The sequence below is a fragment of the Balaenoptera acutorostrata genome, chromosome 3 (assembly GCF_949987535.1).
Source record: "Balaenoptera acutorostrata chromosome 3, mBalAcu1.1, whole genome shotgun sequence".
Taxonomy (NCBI): Eukaryota; Metazoa; Chordata; class Mammalia; order Artiodactyla; family Balaenopteridae; genus Balaenoptera; species Balaenoptera acutorostrata.
In genome coordinates, this window is record NC_080066.1 from 167617436 (window position 1) to 167639118 (window position 21683).

General features: G+C 43.4%; 1 long non-coding RNA gene and 1 pseudogene across 5 annotated transcripts in view; one reads left to right on the forward strand and one right to left on the reverse strand.

Moving 5' to 3' along the window:
* LOC130707585 (tyrosyl-DNA phosphodiesterase 1-like) overlaps positions 1–21683 on the forward strand; it is a 24495-nt pseudogene continuing 2812 nt past the window's right edge.
* The window catches only part of LOC130707589 (uncharacterized), a 24809-nt gene continuing 8426 nt past the window's right edge, over positions 5301–21683 (reverse strand). For 2 of the 5 annotated variants that reach the window (XR_009007482.1, XR_009007480.1), the window contains 3 exons: positions 17884–17967; positions 17183–17342; positions 5301–5470 (listed from right to left, as the gene is read on the reverse strand). This is a non-coding gene — a long non-coding RNA (uncharacterized LOC130707589). Of the gene's footprint in view, positions 5471–9355; positions 10979–14903; positions 15892–17182; positions 17343–17883; positions 17968–21683 lie in introns of those variants that run through there. The other 3 variants (XR_009007484.1, XR_009007481.1, XR_009007483.1) reach the window with 3 other exon arrangements.

Genomic DNA, 21683 nt, shown 5'->3' on the forward strand with positions numbered 1-21683 from the left:
CAGCTGCGGGCATCCCGGAAGGGGAAGGGGCAGGGCCACTCTGCGCGCGCCGCGGCCTGGAGCATTTGAAGCGCGCGCAGGCGCGAGTGGCGGCGGAGGGGCGGGGTCCCCGGCGGCTGCGTGTTCTGGGGGCTTCAGGTGAGTGTTTGGAGGCCGCGGGTTCCGGGGCCTCTGGTGCGCGTTCGGCAACTGCCCGCGCTTTTGCTCCTTCCGGCCTGGAGCGCGGGCAACCGTCGTCCGGAGAATTCTTGAGTGCCCCGCGGGGCTGGAGGTGGATCCGGAGGGAAGCGGAGCATCTTGTAAAGACACTAGGTAGGGTCCCCTTCTGGGCCTCGGCTTCCTCCAGTAATAGTACCTCTTTGGCGTGAGCAGCTGCTGCTTGAGGAGACCGGAGTCCTGCTGGAGGGGTCCCCCTCCACGGATTCTTACTCTGGCTCCTCCACGTAGTAGGCAGATGGCCTGGAGAGTTAGTGCTAGCTAGCATGTTGGGCGCTTACTCTGTGCCAGGCACTTAACCTCTGTGTTTAGTCTCCCCATAAATGGAAACAGTTATGAGTGTGAAATGAGTGTATGCCCAGTAAAGGTGAGCGCACAGAAAAGTTAGCAGCTGTCCCTTCTTACTCAGTGTACCCCGGAATCAGCCCACTTCACTCCATTCCGAGCGCCTTCATGAGCTACCAGAGTCCCTGCGGGAGCCGCCTCACTTCGACTTTTGTCTCCCTCCAAACCATTCTCCATACAGAGTTGTAGGGAACGTAATATTTTTAAAAAGGAGATCGGACCAAGGTACTCCCCTGCTTATTAAAAGGTGCTCCCCTTAAGTGGAGCCTACTGTTCTTAGAATAAAATCCAGGATCTTTAACTTACTCCTGCCCACCCCCTTCATCCTGGACCACCTACCTGTCTTCCTTACCCAAATCTTTCTGTCTGTTTTTGGAGTTACTACAACCTTGTTCTGGTCTTTGCAGGTTGGGTTCCCTCACTGGGAATACTCTTCTTTCCCTCCCCCACTTTTATTTGGCTGATTCCTTTTCATCCTTCAGAGCTCACTTAAATGTTAAATTCAGGATAGTCTAAGGTAAGGGCATCCCTGTTACTCTCTCATACCTGTAAAATATAATGAATATCTGTAAAGATATCTTGGCTTTTTTGGTTATTTTCGTTTGTGTCCATCTGTTTCTTTCTCCTTGAAATATAAGCTTTTCTAGGACAAATTGTTTCTATGTTGTTAATTTCTTATTCCCAGGGCTTGGCACATAGTAGCTGCTCAATAAATATTTTTCTAATGAACATACTCTGGGAGGTAGGTATGACACCCATTTACAGAGGAGGAAGTTGAGGCTCAGCAGTTAAGTAACTTGCCTAAGTGCACATTTACCAGCTAGTAATGACTGGGTTTGAAATTGGAGTCATATTTGCCCACGACTGGCCACACCTGGCCTCAGTTGAGATTGACTCCCATGCCCTCCTGATGGTCTGCAAGCTCTATAAGAAGGGTCAGCTGGAAGCGTAAAAGAAATAGCCCAGCTGGGTCTGGGATGGTAGGGGGAGAGGAGGAGCTAGCAGCTTTAAGAGGAGTATCCATTTGCATCCACAGATTTTTTTTCTAGTGTCTAATAGACACTCTAATGTTATGAGTTGGCATCTGGTGGTAGAATGTCTTTAGATTTTTACCCTCCTTGGCATTGTAGCTTAACGCAGTGTTTGCCAAATTTCAGTAATGTGGTCGGTTGCTTCCTCCCCAGTTTTGTCTCACTGTCAACATCTGTACTACTATTTGCTTAATATTTTCATTTGAACCCACTTTTACATAAACACTATCTTTAAGAAGTAAACTTCAGTTATTGTAAATGTAATGGAGCCATAAGATACCTTCTGTTGATGTTAAACCAAAGTGTTACTGCCTGCAGAAGAGCCCAAAGTCCGTTATTTGTTCAAAAGCAGGAATAGAGACATTTCAACAAACAGCTTTCTCCTTGATTAAACTGAGACATTGGATTGGAGTGGGAAAGGGAGGTACTTTCATAATGTAATGTTAGTTAACGTCAGGTCCCAGTCACCTCCGCTTTGGGAAATACTGCACTTTGCTGACCCACTGAATGTCAGATCTCAGAGTCAGCCCACCTGTGTTGTAATTCTGATCCTGGTGTCACCACTTACCCAGAGTGTGGTGTTAGACCTGTGCTGTGCGAGGCACTGCCCAGGGAAGACGAACCGTGAACAAACAGTTGAAGGAAAACACTTAGGTTCTGTCCTTGTAAAGCTATATGACTTGAGTATGAAAGCTGTCTGAGAACGCAGAGAGTCTGGGCCTGTGTGAGAGAGAGATGAAATTCTGATCCCGAAGCCAGATGCAGTCCTCCAAAGTAGAATCAGTTGCTGGTTAATCTTGGTGTTTACCAACAGCTCCCCTTCAACAGGCTAAGCGCCTTGACTGCATAGAGAGGCTGGTAACCTGCTAGGCTTAATGATTTGTTACAGTTTTATTAGCATATTATAAAGGTTTTTTTGCCTTTAATTGGTAAATAATCTCAGGCACATTTTGGATTGTGAGCAGATCCAAAATTTAAACCATGTATAGAGCAGACAAAAACTTTTTTTCTCTAGGAAATATCTTTTTCAAAGCTTTACTTTTTACCCACTTGTCCTTTTTTGGAGGGAATTCTCTGTCCTCCTCCCCTCTCCCACCCCACATGTGGTTCTAGAAAGTGTAGATAATGATAAAACTGAAAAACTTAGAAATCTCCTAAATAGCTCACACAGTCACTAAAGACGAATAAATATTTTCCTTTCAGAGTTCTCAGGATTTTTGAATTCCATTTTATTTATACGTAATTGATCTGGGAAGAGGGGTGGTGGTGACCTCTAAGAGGTCTGTATACATCTCCTTTTCTCAGGCTGGGAGCTGAACCCTTTTTTCACCTAAAAACTCTGAGACCCTCTCTTTGCTTTAGGATGGGGCAGGAAGCTAGGGAGAACAGCCTGAGGAATCTCAGTCGAAGATTCTATTACTCAGTGCCTAGCTTAAGAGCTGGTTTAGAATTCAATGAAAGCTAGAGCTTACAGCAGAGTAGTTTTTCCAAAGATGGTTCTTTTGTTCTTAAATAATTTTTCAGTTGCAAACTAACCGACACTATGGCTCCTTCATAGTGAATTGTGATAGCAGTCTCCAGAGTCTAGAACACTAAAGGAACTTAAGTTTTAAAAAACCAGTCAAAACAAACAAAAAACTGAGCTGTTGAAGTAGGTGTTAAGTAGTAAGTCTGTCTTAACCTCTTTCATGGGAAAACCTGGTTCTCAGATCCTGTAAACTGTAACAATACAGTTCCAACAAGCTGGATTATCTGGTGTCTTAACCCTTATCGGATTAGAAACAATTTAGGGAGAAAAACCTACTCAGAGTTCAAACAGCCTCTAGAAGTGGGCTGAACACAGGGGGAAAGGACAGAGAACTTTTAGAAAACAAGACCTAGACAGAGTGTAGGGCCCCTGTTACAGGAGCAAGTGTCTCCATCCATCTGTGGTCCCTACAGCTGTGGCTGCAAAACACTGTCCATGCCAGGTGGGCTTAATAGTGACCCTGGGCCATGAAGAACGAGTCAAATTATTGTCTAGATGCACTCTGCTTAAAAGCTTCTTGAAATGTGTAATTTAGAGGAGAAACTTTATCTGACTTGGTCATTAATTGAAAAAGGTGAGAAGTTGTGCAAAGTGATAGATACCTTAAAAAAATATACTTTTTAGCTTGAAACATGAAAGTATATTCATTTGCAAGTCTTTCAGTGCAGAATTTAGCCTTTTTTAAGGAGTGGGGGTCATGCTGCAGTCTGTCCTATATCTGCACTCATAACAGGTCCTGCTTACGCTCTAGAGCAAACATGTAGACACTACGTCCACAATCTGAGTACAGACTCTTGAGTCCTGTAATTTTCCTCTGGGTCTTGTACTAAAGTGTATTTTTTTTGTTTTTTGTTTTTTTAATCACACTAAGGAACTGCTCCTTAGTTATTTGGGAAATCTACTTAGATAGCCCTTTACCCTTGAATTGGTGACATTTTGTAGGTAAGAAAAGCAAAAGTTTCATCTGTTTTCCTCTTGAGAGCAAGAAAGTGGAAGTTAAACTGTGTGGTTTAAAAAACAAAGTAACGTTTTGCTTTAGTACAAGTTCTTTCTCTGCAGGTTTTCGTGGTTTGATTTAGGATTAGATAATCATTAAGTCAGTTGGGTCCTCATGGAAGCATCCCTAGATAATGTATATATAGAATTGATCATTTGATACTGTTTTGAGGATTTTGTTAAGCTTTATGGTAAGTAGCTTATCTTGGGGGAGTAAGAAGTAGTCCCTGAAGTCCTTTGGGCTCCCATACCTGGGTGAGGAATAGGTGATAAATTCCAATTTGACCTGAAATTCCTTAAACTGACCTTAACCCCAAACACCTGTTGGAAGCTTCAGGGCTAAGAGTGGACATTTTTGTTTTGGACTTTGGCTCAAGTCCATTTCCTCAGGCATTTAGGAACAAGGTCTAGGTGGAAAGACAAAGGGAGTGAAGCAGAAGGTAAGCAGGATTTTCGCCGTCACTTTATTTGCCAAGTTCTCGTGGCAGATTGTGGTGATGTGTCGTGAACACCCACAGAGCAGCTGATGTTAGTGACACGTCTTGGCATCTGGTAAGTGTCAGGTGTGCTGTATGTGTCCTAGAAGCTCAGGACACGGAATTTGAGAGCAAGAGAATGAGTGTGCCCGTGGCCTAGTGGATGGGAAATAACGAAATTTCCACCTTTCATTTCCAGAGGAAGTGTAATGTCTCAGGAAGGCAGTTACGGGAGGTGGACGATATCCAGTAGTGATGAAAGCGAGGAGGAAAAGCCAAGACCGGACGAGCCATCTACCTCTTTTCTCCCGCACGCTGAGCAGGGAGCAGCCAGTGAGGCAAAGTACACCTGTTCCGAGGCTCGGAAAGCTGCCCACAGGAGGAAGATCGCACCCGTGAAATTCAGCAACGCAGAGTCCGTTTCAGAAGCTTCACCTCCCAAAAGGCAGAAGGGCGGTTCCCAGGAAGACCTGGGCTGGCATCTCTCCAGCAGTGAGGATGAGCTGCCAACTAATTCAGAACCTTTGAATGGTGTATTCCCTTCAAGATGTATTTTAGGTTTGTTTATGAGTATTGTAGCAAATTGTCCATGTTGATACATAATATATGTAGTTCATCATTAGAGTTTCTTTGAATTCAATAACCAAACACTTCTCCTTATAGACTGCTTTTCTGAATTGCCCGTGACTTCTTTTCTTCCCCCCATCCAGTTTAACTACTGCTTTGATGTGGACTGGCTCGTAAAACAGTATCCACCAGAGTTCAGGTGAGTTCCACGGAGTGATGGATGACGTCCTAACTGTAATGCAGCCTTAAAACACACAATTTGTGTTTCTCAGGCAGCTGCCATGCATCTTCTTTGAATATTTCTTTTGGAACTATTGAAATCATAAAAACGTTAAGTTATACTGGGAAAACAGCATTTTTTGATATATTCTAACTAATCACAAGCCTTCCTAATACAGATTTTAGCATGTCCTTCTGTTCTGTCCAGAAGTAGATTAGGACATATTTCAACCCAAATAAAAGAATTTTAGGTCCAATGTTAGTATGAAGGAAAAGGTCACTGCCACCCGCGTTCTCGACCTATAAGCATGCCATGCTTCACTGGGCACATCAATGCTGTTCTGTTTTTGAGACTCTCTTGTTTCACAAGTGATTTTTCATGTAGCTTAGGAGTTAATGCAGGGGTCATAGGGCCTTCCCTTACCTAGATTATGGAAGTGATGGGTTTTCAGTCTGTCTGCCTCATATTAGGCAGTGCAAACCAAATAAATATGGCATCCCATGGTGACATGCCACCTGTCCCATTTCTAACACATTGACGTGGCAGAGTCCCATAACAGCAAGTAAGGTGGAGGAATACACATGCAGGAAAATGGTTGTCAGGGTCCTCAAAGTCCATGGTGCATTTAGCACATCAGATTGTGGGAACCTTCATTATTAATAATAGATAAAATGCTGGGAGTTCCCTGGCAGTCCAGTGGTTAGTACTCGGTGCTTTCATTGCTGTGGCCCAGGTTCAGTCCCTGGTTGGGGAACTAAGATCCTGCAAGCCACGAGGCACAGCCAAAAATAATAATAATAGATAAAATACTGTTGAAATTTCCCAAGCAGCTTTGGCACTCAAGGGCTCATATTTGACCTGTGACACGTAAGATTAGTTTTAGCTGCATGTAACAGAAAAGTAGAAATAACAGTGGCTTAAACAAGAGAGAGAATAATTTCACCACCCTATTCAAAGTATTGGATGATGCCCACCCACATTAGGGAGGGCGATCTGCTTTGTTGAGCCACTGATTCAAATGGTCATCTCCTCCGCAAGCACCCCCACAGACACACCCAGAAGTAATGTTTTATCTGGACACCCTTGGCCCAATGAGGTTGACACACAAAATTAACCACCACACTGCCGTTTTGTGATAGTTTTTAGAACACCAGTAAATCTGAAGTGATTAATGAGGACTTCAGCTTCTGTCAATAATGTTTAATATTTTATTTTTTAAGAAGACCTGATAATCTGATAACAGGAATTGTTTCTAGGTAACAGATGCATGATTATCTCTTACTTTATTCTCTGTACTGTGTTTCTAGTTGTAAAATAGAAAATTTTTTCCAAATAGAAACAAACGGGGAAGGTGTGTTTCTTAGTTTTATTTTACCTAACATGTTAGAATAAAGCTATCGGGCTTAGGGATTAGGAATCAGTCCTGGATGTGCGTTTTCTGTCCTGTTTCTTTTTAGTTGAGTGTTGTCCCTTCACATGTGGCAGAGAATCATTCTGCATGTGATTGGTAATTGTGGAAGTTGTTCATCTTGCTTGATTGCTTGTTGGAGAAAAATCCAATTTTTGTTCTGTTGGGAGAGCTTATAAAGCTATATTGATTTCTAAGGATTATCTCGCTTTGAATTAACCAGAGTAGATCATGGTTCCTTTAAAAGCCTTTTTAATCTATTCCTGTAGAATGTTTTTATATTGTCCTTTTGAATTTAAAAATAGGGCATTTTCAATGTGCATTGGGCTCTGTTTCATTGAAATATCACCACCTATTAGTGAAACTACATGCTGTGGGCCTGGGCCCCTTCACTTGTATCCTGGGCATCTGGTGCAGGACCTTGCTCACAGTAGGGGTTTAACATATGGCTAGTGAGGAAGTGGTCTACTGTTTGGGCCAAGAGAAGGGAAAGAAAAGAGCATCATACTAGACAACGATGACTGTGTATCTTCTCGTCTGTCTGAATTTAAACATATTAACACAGAGCTGACGGCGTGCCCTTTTGGACCAAAGAAGATAATCGAGGACTTTCTTGAGTCGCAGCCCCTCCAGGTCACAGCAGAGCTTCAGGCGCAGGCCACGGGGCTCCATTGTAAAGGTAACCAGTTACCAAAGGTTAATCGGTCACTGTCCTGTGCTGGCCCCCTACTCAGTCACCACACAGGCCAGAGACAGATGTCGGTGGTCAGCGACCCTTAACTGGGCGCCAGTTCAGCTTCATGAATGATGGATTTTAAATACTCCTGATCGCTTTTTCAGGAAGAAACCAATCCTGCTCGTGCATGGCGACAAACGCGAAGCAAAGGCTCACCTACATGCCCAGGCAAAGCCTTATGAAAACATTGCCCTCTGCCAGGTAAGCTACTCATTGCCCTTCGAGATCATGCTTAGTCTGAGAGTTGGAAAGAAATTGAGACCTTGAGTCTATCCACCCACCTAATGCGGGAATCCTCTCTCCAGCATCACCAACAGACATCTGTCCAGCCTTGGCTTAAACGCTTCCTGAGGTAGCTCATCCTATTTGTGGGTAGCCCTCATGGTTGAAAGATTTTCCTTTATGTTAACCTGATATCTCTGTAATTAGTCAGGGTTCTCCAGAGAAACAGACCAATGAGAGGTGTGTGTGTGTGTGTGTGTGTGTGTGTGTGTGTGTGTGTGTGTGTGTGTGTGTGTGTGTGTGTGTGGCGTCTGTCTGTGTGTGTGTCTGTGTGTAGAGAGAGATTTATTTTCAAAGAACTGGCTCACGTGATTGTGGAGGGTGGCAAGTCCAAAATCTGCAGGGCAGGCTGGAGACCCCAAGAAGCACTGATGTTGCAGTTTGAGGCCAAAGACCGACTGCAGCCTCATTCCCTCTTCCTGCAGGGAATCAGTCTTTTTTTAATTTCTTTTCCACTTTTCAACAGACTGACTGAGGCTCACAAACATTCTGGAGGATAATCTCCTTTACTCGAAGTCCACTGATTGAAATGTTAATCTCCTCAGAAAATACCTTCACGGCAACATCTGAGCAAATATCTGGGTGCTGTGGCCTAGCCAGGTTGACACACACAGTCTTCTTCCTCTGCCTTCTACGTTGGTCCTAATTTTCCCTCTCTGGAGCCACGTAGACTGAGTCTCCTCCTTGCACGTGTCAGTGATTCTCGTATCTGAAGTCATCTGTTTTGTCCCCCTAGTTTTCTCGTTCAGGTTCAAGCGTTCACTTTCTTCAGTTGTACCTGGTATATCAAGGGTTCCCTATCTTTCCCCAACCTGCCACCCCTCTGGTTGTATCTATTTTGTCCACGTTCCTGTGGAAACGGAGGTTTCAGCATTATTGAGCAGGTTTTTTGGATTCAATTCAGTGGCAGTTTCTTTCTCTGAAGGCAGCTTAAAACTGGTAGTTTTTATTGTGACAACTTATCCAACTTATATTACCTGCCATTGACATTTCACCCATAGCCCTTAGTTCTTTTGCACAAGAATCACTCAATACTGGAGAGACCCATAGATCAGAAGCAGACCTGTTAGAAAACTACCTCACGAGTTGTGTGCTGCATGTGGTCCTAGTCCGATGAGGGGCGTTAAGTGGTCTCATAACAGGCTTGGTTTGCTGGGACCAAAGCAGAAAAGAGGCGAAGAAAAGGCTGTTTCTTTGTATATTCCCATGATTTTGTCCTGATACTTTCCAGTCAGTTCATGGAAATACAGTGTGACCAGTGAGTCTTGGAGTTTCCTTAGGACTCATTGTTCTAAACTCCACATCTGAAAGGATCTTTTTATGTGTGGCATTTTGTGTAAGAAGCAGGCAAACTGGGCGGGGAGGGGAGGCAAGGGGGTAGCATGGAATTCAGAAAACGTTTACATTTATGATTTCCTTCCTGTGGTGGTTCTGAAGTGGCTGGTGTAATATTCACCTTTTCCTATTTGAGCAAGTTGGTCAGTCCATTCATGAGCAGCTTGATGAATGATTCTTTCATGGCCCTTTTCTCTCCTGGCCAATAGCTTAGTGAAATTGGCTCAGGATTTCTACTCTTGGAGTACAGAGACAAGAGTGAACTACATAGAACCTAATTATTTTTCTTTTCCGTTTTCCTTCTAACGTCCTTTTTCCTCCATCCATACAAGGTAAAAGAATTCCAACTCAAGTTTTATCACTTCTTCTAGCTATAGAATATTATCTATGTGTGTATGTGTATTTTTTTAAAGATTAAAACAGTGAGAAATCTCAACCTGATCAATTTTAAACCCGTCTCACAACATTTTTCCTGTGATGTAACTCACTGTACTTTATGTAGTTGGAGTTTTAAATTATTCCATCTCTTTACCCATCCTGTTTGCAGCTCACCTTCTACACAAGATATGCCTTTGCTTAGCAGTTGCCTAAAATCCCCTTGTTTTGCATTTGTTTCCAAAGACAGAAGAGGTTAAACTGCAATAGGATAGCACTTATCAGACTAATAGTGGGCAGAAAATAAAATAACACGGGAATCCTGAAAACCAGCGATAAAATCAATGGAAATACAAAGTGTTTTTCAAATGTACTGAAAAGTTTAGGAGAGGTGGTGGCAGGCCTAGTGGCGTGCTTCAGGCCAGCCACTAGAGGGTGTAACGAGCCCTGTCTTCCAGACCTCGTGTGAAGAGCCTTCGTAAGCTCCCAGCTCTAGTCTGAGGGACATGGTGATTGCCCCATCCTGACTTATTGAAATACCTTTATATCTTGTCTTTTTTTTTTTTTTTTTAAAGGAATTCCTTTATTTTTATTTATTTATTTATTTATGGCTGTGTTGGGTCTTCGTTTCTGTGCAAGGCCTTTCTCTAGTTGCGGCAAGCGGGGGCCCCTCTTCATCGCGGTGCGCGGGCCTCTCACTATCACGGCCTCTCTTGTTGCGGAGCGCAGGCTCAGTAGTTGTGGCTCACGGGCCTAGTTGCTCCGCAGCATGTGGGATCTTCCCAGACCAGGGCTCGAACCCGTGTCCCCTGCATTGGCAGGCAGGTTCTCAACCACTGCGCCACCAGGGAAGCCCTATATCTTGTCTTTAAAATGAATTTTTGAATTTTTTTTAACAACATAGTGTCATTTGACTAAGCTGGGTCACGTTAAGTCAAATAATAAGTGGATGCTGTCACTTTATCCATTTTGCACACCTGGTGATCCAGGTTCAGACTTCCTGGGTTCTGTCCCAGCTCTCTACCTGCTAGCTGTGTCATTCTGGACCCATCACTTAACCACTTAAAGCCTCATTTCTTCATCTTTAAAATGAATTACTAATACTGTATCTCATAGGGTTATTGGGCAAAGAATTTGGTGCATTTGCCAAAAAGAAGCACCCATTAAATATTATCTGTTGAAATTATTATCATCCTTACTTTTGTGCTTAGACTTGCCCAAAAGCACACAACAAATCGCAAAACTAAACTCAGAAGCCAAGTTTTTTGACCATTGCTTTTTCTGAGCTAAATATCAATTTACAGAGTGACAGTCTTCATTCTAATTTTGTAATTTAAAGACGTGAAATACTGGGATTAACATATACACACTACTATATATAAAATAGATAACCAACAAGGAACTACTCTGTGGCACAGGGAACTATACTCAGTACTTTGTAGTAACCTATAAGGGAAAAGAATCTGAAAAAGAATAGAGATATATATGTATCAATATAACTGAATCACTTTGCTGTACACCTGAAACTAACACAACATTGCGTTAATTTTTTTTAAAAGAAAGACATGAAATGCACTTTCCTGCTCACTCTTCTGTGGCCAGACCACACAAACGCGTGCCAGTCTGTGAGCAGCCCGAACACTGAGTTTACAAGGGTAGTGAACTTGGCCACCTGTCCGTGAGCATCCCCAAGACAGGAGCTATGTCATCCTCACCTGTGTATTCCAGTTGCCCATTGCTTCCCCCAGCAGACAGGCCCATCTGTAGAGAGTGAGCAGGGGGGCTCTTTGATTTTAATAGCACTTGCTTCCATTTGTAGAGTGCTTACCCCGTGCAGCTCCTTTTCCTAAGCGTTCTATGTGTACTTTTCTCATTTATTCCTAACAACTCCCTGAATCTCCTAACAGTACCCTCATTTCAAAGAGTAGAAAGATGAGGCATAGAGATTCAAGTATTTTCCGAAGTCATACATAGTTGTGAAGATAGGATTTGTGTCCATACACAGAATTCCTAGCTGGTAAGCTATTCTTGACATCTCTATTTATTTTAACTTTTTCATCTTGAGGCCTAACCAAGGTCTTGCTATACTGGATGTGAGATAAAATGTTTTACTTCCCCACCTACCCCCCCCCCATTTGTTTGTAAAGGTATCATTTTAAAACATGAAAAATGGATTTAATATATTTATTTTCAGCATCTTCTATGTTATAAATGTGAGAAAACTTTTAACATCATAATGTCTCAATACTGCCACCACTTTCAATGTTTCTTTTAAATATGCTTTGAAAACTTTTTGTGTGTATTTCTGTATAAGCCAAATATCTAATTTTAAAACGTTGCATAGAGTCTCATTTGTTTTTACTAGTTTTCTGGCATCTAAAGCAATTAGGCTTCTCACTTCTAATTACTGTAATGAAAAATGCAATATGTATTGAATCATTCTGGGTAACAAAAAAGAAGTTGTTTTTTAAAAAATCAACCTCATTGGATGCTATTCTAAAAGCTGTTTTGAATCTACAAACAATAAATGCTGGAGAGGGTGTAGAGAAAAGGGAACCCTCATACACTGTTGGTGGGAATGTAAATTGATATAGCCACTATGGAGAACAGTATGGAGGTTCCTTAAAAAACTAAAAATAGAACTACCATATGACCCAGCAATCCCACTGCTGGGCATATACCCTGAGAAAACCATAATTCAAAAAGAATCATGTACCACAGTGTTCATTGCGGCTCTATTTACAATAGCCAGGACATGGAAGCAACCAAAGTCCATCGACAGATGAATGGATAAGGAAGATGTGGCACATATATACAATGGAATATTACTCAGCCATAAAAAGAAACAAAACTGAGTTATTTGTAGTGAGGTGGATGGACCTAGAGTCTGTCATACAGAGTGAAGTAAGTCAGATAGAGAAAAACAAATACCATATGCTAACACATATATATGGAATCTAAAAAAAAAAAAAAAAAGGTCATGAAGAACCTAGGGGCAAGACGGGAATAAAGACGCAGACCTACTAGAGAATGGACTTGAGGACACAGGGAGGGGGAAGGGTAAGCTGGGACAAAGTGAGAGGGTGGCACGGACATATATACACTACCAAACGTAAAATAGATAGCTAGTGGGAAGCAGCCGCATAGCACAGGGAGATCAGCTCGGTGCTTGTGACCAGCTAGAAGGATGGGATAGGGAGGGTGGGAGGGAGGAAGACGCAAGAGGCAAGAGATATGGGGATATATGTATATGTATAACTGATTCACTTTGTTATAAAGCAGAAACTAACACACCATTGTAAAGCAATTATACTCCAATAAAAATGTTTTAAAAAAATTAAAAAATAAAAGCTGTTTTGGCGATCAAGGGCTTGTCCACTAGAGGGCAGTAAAAACTTTAAAAGCAAAAAAAAGTTGACCTGAATCTTTTCTAATTTAATTTTCAATAGATAGGGGTATTATTGAGTTTTTAAAAAACAAGTAACTTGACCTCTTTTTTATCCTAGGCAAAGTTGGATATTGCATTTGGAACACACCACACGTAAGCAATTTTTATGAAATGGGGGAGGGAGGATATGAGTTTAATATGTCAAAGGATGCTCTTCAGAAATCGCCCTTAGAGGGACTCACATGTGATGATTTTGCTGGGGGAAAAGATGTCAGTTAGGAAGCAGAGGAAAAGGAGTTGTTTCTGAACAGCCTTAAGACCAAGTACCAGGACTCTGGCTCTGGACATTAAAGTCTGAATCTGTGATGCAGTTTCTGCTTTCTCTTGAGGGCGTTCATTATAGCCGACTGAGGGGGATAGATTGTGGTCCGCGGTTACGCATGACTGTACGTGCGGTAGTCACATGCCTATGGATTCCACTACTTTAAAGAAGGTCTTGTGAATTTTCTAAGATTCTGAGTTGCATCAAATAGAATACTGTTGGGTCAACTCTGTGCTGTGATTGAAAGAAAAACTGTTTCACAAGAAGTTGTCATCTTGAGAGGCTGGTACGTGTCCCTGCTTCAAGACATCTCAGAAAATTCTCTGAGGATAATTTCTGAGACATTGCAAACGACAGACAGGAGAAACTTTTCTCTTACTTCCTACTTGATACGTATCAGCTTGACTCCCGTTTTATTTGAGTCTTACTGTTTTATGGAGCCCTTTTACGTAATTGTTCTCTAGCTGAGAAAAGAATAAGACATGGTTGCCTCGATTTCAGTATTTTTGTAAATCGTATGTCTCTAGAAATATGTCACACTCAAAAGAGTGTGACAGAGCCTTATCTTTCTTCTAGACCAGCAGTGGAAACAGGTAGCCTGCTGCTTCAGGCATGTCCCTTTGGGTATCTGTCCCTAAGGCAACAAGGAATCTCATGGGAGGAAGTGTTTGCCCCGAGTCTTGAAGTGACCACTGTTTTCCTGATATTACGCCAAAAACGAGGGCATATGTTCATCATTCTCTTCGTAAGCTTAAAGCTATATTTTGCCAGTCTGTCTCCAGAAAGGAACCAGAGCAGAAAGCACTGAGCCACTTTGTGAAAGGATACCTATCAAGCATACATTATCTGGTTTTAGGTGCTCTTGTGTAAATGTTGCTGCATTTACCAACCACCCCTAATTGGTAACTTTAGTGTAATGGAGGGTTGTTGAGAGTGACCTCAAGCACCTACCTAGCTGGAGTATCAGGCACAGAGCTCACAGAATGCTAATTTCAGCAAAGGATACAAAATAGCACTGAATAGGCTGAGTCAGCATCTTAGGCTCCTGTAGCTGCACCACTGTGGGAGACACTGATGGGCAGCAGTAGTCAGCCGTCCTGGGTAGAGATTCTGCCAGTAAAGTGTCGCACCAGATGGGTCCTTGTCCCCCACCCTTAGCTGGAACCCTAGCCTAAATACCTTACTGATTCCAGAATACATTCAGCAAGCCCTGTTTTGGATCCTGGGCATGATTTGCTAGACCTGCAGTGCGGGATTCCTGTGCAGGGCACACGTTCTGTGCCCGCAGCCAGCGTTTCTTGGGCGTATTCACACTGCACTTAATATGCTAGCGAGTCATAGGAGAGCCTGGGTCCGGGGAGGGACTGAGTGCTGGGCTGGCCCAGATCTGACACAGTAGCGTTTGAGGGGGGCGGGGCTATCCTTTTTTTTTTTTTTTTTTTTTTTTAATGCTATTCAAAAAATTACTTGGTCCTTTGTCTTCATTTTATAGACTAGAGCCCCCAAGTAGGTAGGCAGTTTTCCTCCAGCCAGTGTTGGAGACAGGACTAGAACTGTTTATTTTTGCTTAAGTTCTTAATTTACTTTTGTTGTTTCCTCACTGCTAAAATTAAGTCTGTTTCCTTTGGCGCGCGCACACACACACACACACACACACACACACACACACACACACACACACACACACACACACACACACACACACACGCTTTGCAAGTCCATTCTTCCTTCGCCTCCAACACATGCATTTTGCAGGTTAAACCCAGCAGAGTTCCTCATTCAGAGTTGAAAGTGCCTAGGGAAGTAATGATAGACCCTTTCCCCACTCTGTAGTGTGTGTGTGGTTTACTTTTTGTTAAAATGCCAGTATTTTGTAGGAGATTGAACTCATGCCTTGAAATTACTTTCCGTTGTTCATTTTAAAATGTTCTAAGAGTTATTCATTAAATATCTATTACATTCTTGAAGCACAGCTCGGGGGGACGTAAAGTGTTTGGAGACATCATGGTGTTTGTCCTTCCAGCTTTTAGTCTTCGGGTGAGAGAGGCAAGACAAACACATGAGCTAGGAAAGAAGGAAAGCCTTCCAGCTCCTGGTGACAGGTGTGAACGCGTCCCCCGCCCTCCCCCGACAGAGTGGAGCTGCCACAGTAACTCTGAAGGAGTCTCCGGGGTCACACTTGCGTCAGCTGGTGGTGACTACTTGCGGAGCATCTGGAAGTGACCAGATGCAGCCCCATCCTCCAGGAGCTCGTGGTCCTCTTAGAGACGGTGAACGAGCTGTACCCCTGCTTCCAGGATGCTGTGAGTCCCGGGGCTTATCTCATAGTGCTTTAACATGCTGAAGCTCTTTGGTGGCCCCCAGAGCGGGAAGCAAAGGCACCTCCCACGGCCCTGAGACTCCACAGCGGGAGGGAAGCGTCAGATGTGGCCGTGCAGCCAGGAGCAGACTGCAGGATGGGCCTCTCTCCTCTTCGGGCTGTAGCAGGGCCTCCCCTCCATGTGACCCACTCCTGCCCAGTAGCATGAAGTAGCTGCGGCCCTGTCCAGCCCAAGGGAAGCCGTGCACAGTGAGAGGAGGATCCAACATGTGTGACCCAAATAAGCGCTGCTTCTGGTTCACGTGGGGAGCTGGATAGTCCCCATGACCTGTCCTAGCCACGGATTCTGCAGTTGTAAAATGGGAACAATAGCGCCTTCTCTGGATTGGGTGGGATTCAGTGTGCTAGCATTCTGTGCGGCTTCTAAAGCAATGCCTGGTACATAAATGCTCCACAGACATTAGCTTGCCTCCCCCCTGTGCAGGAACAGCTTCAAATAGGGGAAATGTCCCTTCTGCCACCCCCATAGCTTAATAGATAATATGCAGGTCAGTATTCTTCAGGGAAGACCTCATTTCTTTATATGTTTTATCCATTTTTAGCTCTGATCTTATTGGGACATGCCATTTTGGCTATGAAAAGATTAATATGACTCCCCTTAGATTAGTTCTCAATGCTATTTGATAGGATTCACTGACATTAGTGCATGATTTTCCTGTTAATTGCTGCCTTAACTAATGGAAATATTTGTAAAAGTTAAATCATGAATTCATAACTGGCTTATTCTTAATTACAGTCAACTACTAATTTGGCAACTGTGTATGTAAATTTGCTCAGATTTCAGGGAGCACATCTCATACATGGAAAGAAGATTGATTCAACAGCTGTCATTTCTCCAGCTTTGCATTAATTTACCATTTGCCAGCTTGGGTTAAATTCTCATGCTGGCAAGAGCTAAATCTCATTCTGTGTTTGTATAGTCTTTTCTGTATTTTTTAATGCTAATAACCCCATTCTATCGAGATAGTATTTGGGATGTTGTTTATTTGAGAGAACCAGTGGTTCATTTTTTTCCCACGTGTAAACTGACTTCCATCAGTAAATGTTAAGTAGCATTTTGGCCTCCATAGAAATAAGGCGGAGTTACTGCCTTGAATGAATCTCTAGTTGGGGGAGAGAGAATTTAGGTTCCTGAAATAATTAGAAAACCATTGGGAGGCCAAGAATCATCCGAAAGTAGATGGCAAAGTAAAGCAAGGCATGGAAGCAGTAGAGGGAATGTACACCTGGAGTGTTTTACATTTAACAAAACACGTACTGCATTTCATTCTCACATCAGCCCTATGAAGTGAACATGGAGTTGATCCTTCATGCCACAGGTGAGAAGCCGAGGCTCAGGGGACATGGAACGACTCAGAGATATTAAATGACTTACATAGGGTCCTATGACTTCTAACTGATGAACACTGGTACTTAGGTCTTCCAGCTTCAGATGGAAAGCTCTTATCTGTCCTGTTCCCTCCCTCTCACTGGAATTAAACTAAGAGAAATAATCTGATGACTGGGGAGGCCCCATGGGAAAGAAGGGAATCTCTAGGGCTGATTTGAGTAAAGGGAGAAGAAAAGGGAAGACTTACCTCAAGCCCAGGTACACGCTGGTGACAAGTCTGGCGTCTGTAGAGTATGAAGAAGGATCAGTCTCTTGAAAATGCAGCATCTTCCAAACTTAAACTGCAACCCACAGTAGGAAATGCGTTTGTCATTTCAGTCTGCTGCACGTGTCTGTACTGATAAGTGCTGAAACAAGAGTGTCACGAACCAGCACTTAAATATATGCAGTATACTCTTGAGTTTCTAGTTTATTCTGTTGCAGTTTTTTTTTTTTAATGCTAGGCAGCCACGGCGTAGCGAGAGGTTGTGACCATACTCTGAAAACACTGGACAGGAAGATTCCTGTTGTCCCTGATAGTAATGGGTGATGCTGAACAGATAATAAGGAGCCAGGCTACAGTGGGGAGGGGTTTAAAGTGCCGGGACTGGCCACGTGGACGGGATGGAGCAAAAAGTTCATATACCAGCAAATACTCAGCATTTTGGAAGGTGCTTTTCCACTTGTCACTTAAGCAGACTTTGATAGCGATGATGTATAGGAGAAAAGAAGACTAAATGTTCAAAGTTGGGATACTGTAATCAGAGTTTAAAGCACTCCTTTAGCTATTGCATTTGCATTAGAAAGGTATTATGAGAGTGCTGTTAATGTTTTTTGATCCTTTTTCTGTTTTTAAAGGAAAATGATGCTACTGCTGTACGAAGAAGGCCTCCGGGTTGTCATACACACCTCCAACCTCATTCACGCCGACTGGCACCAGAAGACACAAGGGTTTGTAGGGTTCCGGCCATTTCTTGGTAGTCACTGTGTGCGCTGAGAAAGGTCAAAAGCGAGAACATTCGATTTATTCTTTTTCTCCTGTTTTTTAATTGTGAAAAAACCCAGAATTATGGCATAGAAAAGAGACACATGTAAAAAAAAGTGAGAGTGTTCTTTTACTACCTCCCGCCAGTTCCTCTGTTGAGGTAGCCGGTGTTAACCGTTTAGCACATAATCATCCATAACTGCCTTTATTATACCTGTAAACATACATATTTATACACCGTAGTTTTTTTCTAGTTTTTACAAAATAGCATCATACATACACTCTACAGCCAAGTAGATCCAAGGATCTGAGGCAGGAAAGAGGATGAAAAATGAAAGGTCTGAACCTATTATTTTTCCATTAAGACCCTCCTGATAACTTTCTTGGTCCTCACTTATTCCTGCACCCACTTTTGCTTGCCACTTCCCAGCAGGTGTCAAAAGAAAGCTTGGGGGTTGATTGTACACTAAAAATGTCCCCTCACTCCCAGTCAGTTTAGTTTCCCATAAAACAAATCTAAACGGCTGTCTTTTTAGAGCCTGTAACATGGTTGTGAATCTCCAAAAGAATTGAACGTGAAGGTTTTTCATGGCTTTTTTTTTTTTTTTTTAATTACTAACCCTTGGTCCTTGGTGCATATATGCCAGATCTAGGTTTTGATCTCTTACGAGAAGTTTAGGTTTATTTTTAGGGATTTTAGGGACTTGTTCAAATCGTTTCACCCTTTGTACTCCTTCCCGATAAGGCTTCATTATGACCAGCCTTAATTTCGCTTTCTTTCACTTAAGCTATTCTGCACGTCTCTGCCTTCCTGTGTTAGAAGGAACTCAGCCTTTCAAGGTTCGAGTATCTTCCCCTGCATCCTCCTCCTCGTTCCCTTGCTCATACCATTGCCCAGCCTGGGCTGGAACCCTAATCCGGGGCTCTGACTGAGCCCAAGTTAGACCTTCAGTTGAGCTGAGACAGAGAGCCTCCCAGCCCCCATCCTCTGGGCCTGCTGGACCTGAGTGGGCCGTGCAGCACCAGAGCTGCCTCTTCCCTCACACAGCCTTTCCCTGAGCCAGGTGTGTGTCGTCCTCTCTTCACTCCCCTTCCCCACCATAGCAGGTAGCTTGATCCCCTGTCCCCACTGCCTGATGGTTTTCCTATAAACATGTTCTAGTTTCCAAGTGTCCCACTTAAGGTACGCTTCTCAGAATGCAGCGTTGTTGCGATGGGTTCAGGGTCTCGGGGATGGACTGTCTCTAAGAGCCTCAGCCGCAGTGCTCTTGGTCCACCGAGCTTCCGGTTAACAAGGTCTTTGCTGCCCCACGAGCTTCTAAGCTGCTAGCTTGGATTCTGGGACTCGTGACTCATGTAGCCCCATCTAAAAAGGAAGTGAGATTAACATAGCTTGTTCTTGGGGGAACAATAATTAACGTAGCTAAAGGGATTTATCAGTTGGCTCTCCTGTGGCTCAAAGAATCCCACCCACAGCCTCTAGCCCTCTGGAGCTTGAGCTTATAGGCAGCCAGGCCTGTTTCCTTAGGCGTCTCTGGGTTGGCTACTATGGGGAAGGGATTAAGGGTAAATGGCTCGGGTGTTCATTTTTCTCCTTTATTTAAAAAAAACTTTTAATTTAAATGTTTTAAAAAATGTATTGACTAGGTAACTTCACGTGGTTCAAAACTCAAAGTACCAAGGGTATGAAATCTACCTCTAACTTCCCTCTGCCGGCCACCCCAGAATAGGAGGTGCTGTTATCTCACGGTTAGTCTAGATTCTACTCTGTCTGGTACTTTCATGTCGTGGGTTGTAACTTTCTTAAAAATATTGGCTTGGCCAAAAAGTTCGTTCGGGTTTTTCCGTAAGACCTTTTGGAAAAACCCAAACGAACTTTTTGGCCAACCCAATATTTAAAAGTAGTTTTTTTGTGTAATCCTATTTCCTAGTCAGCCTGTCATGGCTCTGCTGATTCTTTCCTCCTCCACATGTGTTCCAGCCATCCTTTTCACCTGCTTCTTGGTCCGCCTGTTAATTTCTCAATTTTAAAATTACTTGGCCCCGGATGATTTCTCTTCTTCTTTTATGAAATGTTAAAAACGCCTCACATCTTGGTATCCTGGTTTAGAAAGTCGTCGTCTGTCATGTTCCTCATCCAGAACTACTCTCGTGAGTGGACCTCTAATCCAGGAGGAGCCCCACTCACCCTGCGGGCTCCGAGTTGCTACTGGGAGGAGAGACCTTAGCCAGCCAGCCCGACATGGTCGTGTTACACGCACAGGGTCAGAGGGAGGCCCAGAGGGGTCACCGAGCTTGCCCAGAATGACACAGCCAGGTAGAAGCAGATCCAGGTCCAGAGCCTGGACTCCCGTCCTGGTCGCAAGTATAACCCCTCATGCGAGGGGTCACCTCGAGGTGGGAAGGGAAGGTGTGACTTGCCACCCTGCTAGAAACGTGTACAGAGTTCACAAGACGCACAGCCGGGATCCTCGTGGTTCTGGATCCTTCCTGCCCTGACGGCCTGCCTCTTACTAGTCTCCTTGGAGGGCTGCTGGGTGAAAGAGGAATTGGGCAGTTTCTCTTTTGGCTTGTTGGGTAGAAGTGTGGTGGAAATAAGCCAAGAAGGGGAAAAAGGCAGACACAGCTCGTACTTGCTGAGGCTGCTTTAAGTTAGACCCTGTTCATTACCTCGTGGGCGCCTTGGTGAGGCAGGACTGTTAACCTGATTTTGCTGTTGAAGAAACAGCACAAGAAGTTTGAAGCCATACTTATTTGTAATCTACAAGGGACCAGTTCACAGAAGGACTGGGTTTAGCTGTGGTTGTTTGCCATTTGTGGGTATGATATAGAAGTTTTGGCAAAGTACACTGACAAAGAATTGATGAAAGATGTCTTTAAAGTTTTTTTACTGAATTATTTTAAAGTCTGAGGTTAGTGTTAATATAACATGACTAAATGTGGTCTATACTCATTCCAGACACCAGATGTGGGATTATATGTATCCCATATGTTATATATGAAAGTGAGTTTGTTTATTGAAAACATATTTGCACATACATTTTTTCTTAGATAACTTTTATTTTCCACTTGGTTAAAGAGCTACATTGACGTAGGCATGGGCAGAACCTTGCTGGGGTTACTGCTGGTGGTGTGGAGTTGCTATAGCAATTAGGAGTAGAGCACTTAACTGTTGTCATCAAGTCTTTAAAAATGATGTAGAGGTGCGAGGGGGAGGGAATAAGGAAGGTGCGTGAATGAAGGAGGGAGCATGGAGAGACTGAGTTGGGAGAGGCGGGCAGAGGCCAGGTCTTACTGGGTCTTAAATTCACAGTGAGGTTTTCAAAAATAATTCTGAATATGATGGGAACCATTGGAGTGGTGCCGTCAGATTTGTTTCATGTTTTATAAGGGTGACCTTACCTACCATGTGGAGAGAGGTAGTGAGAATTCACCTCCTCCTTAGGGTGAGTGCCTAATCAATACAGAGGTACCACTGTGATCAGCTGTGCTTCTGACTGTTAAAGGTTATATATTTTTTTCCATTCCAGAATATGGTTGAGCCCCTTGTACCCACGAATAGTCCATGGGACCCACAGATCTGGAGAATCAACCACACACTTTAAAGCTGACCTCATCAGCTACTTGATGGCTTGTAACGCCGCTCCCCTCAAGGAGTGGATAGATACCATCCAGGAGCACGACCTCTCAGAAACAAAGTACGTGGTCTCTTAGCAACTTGGGG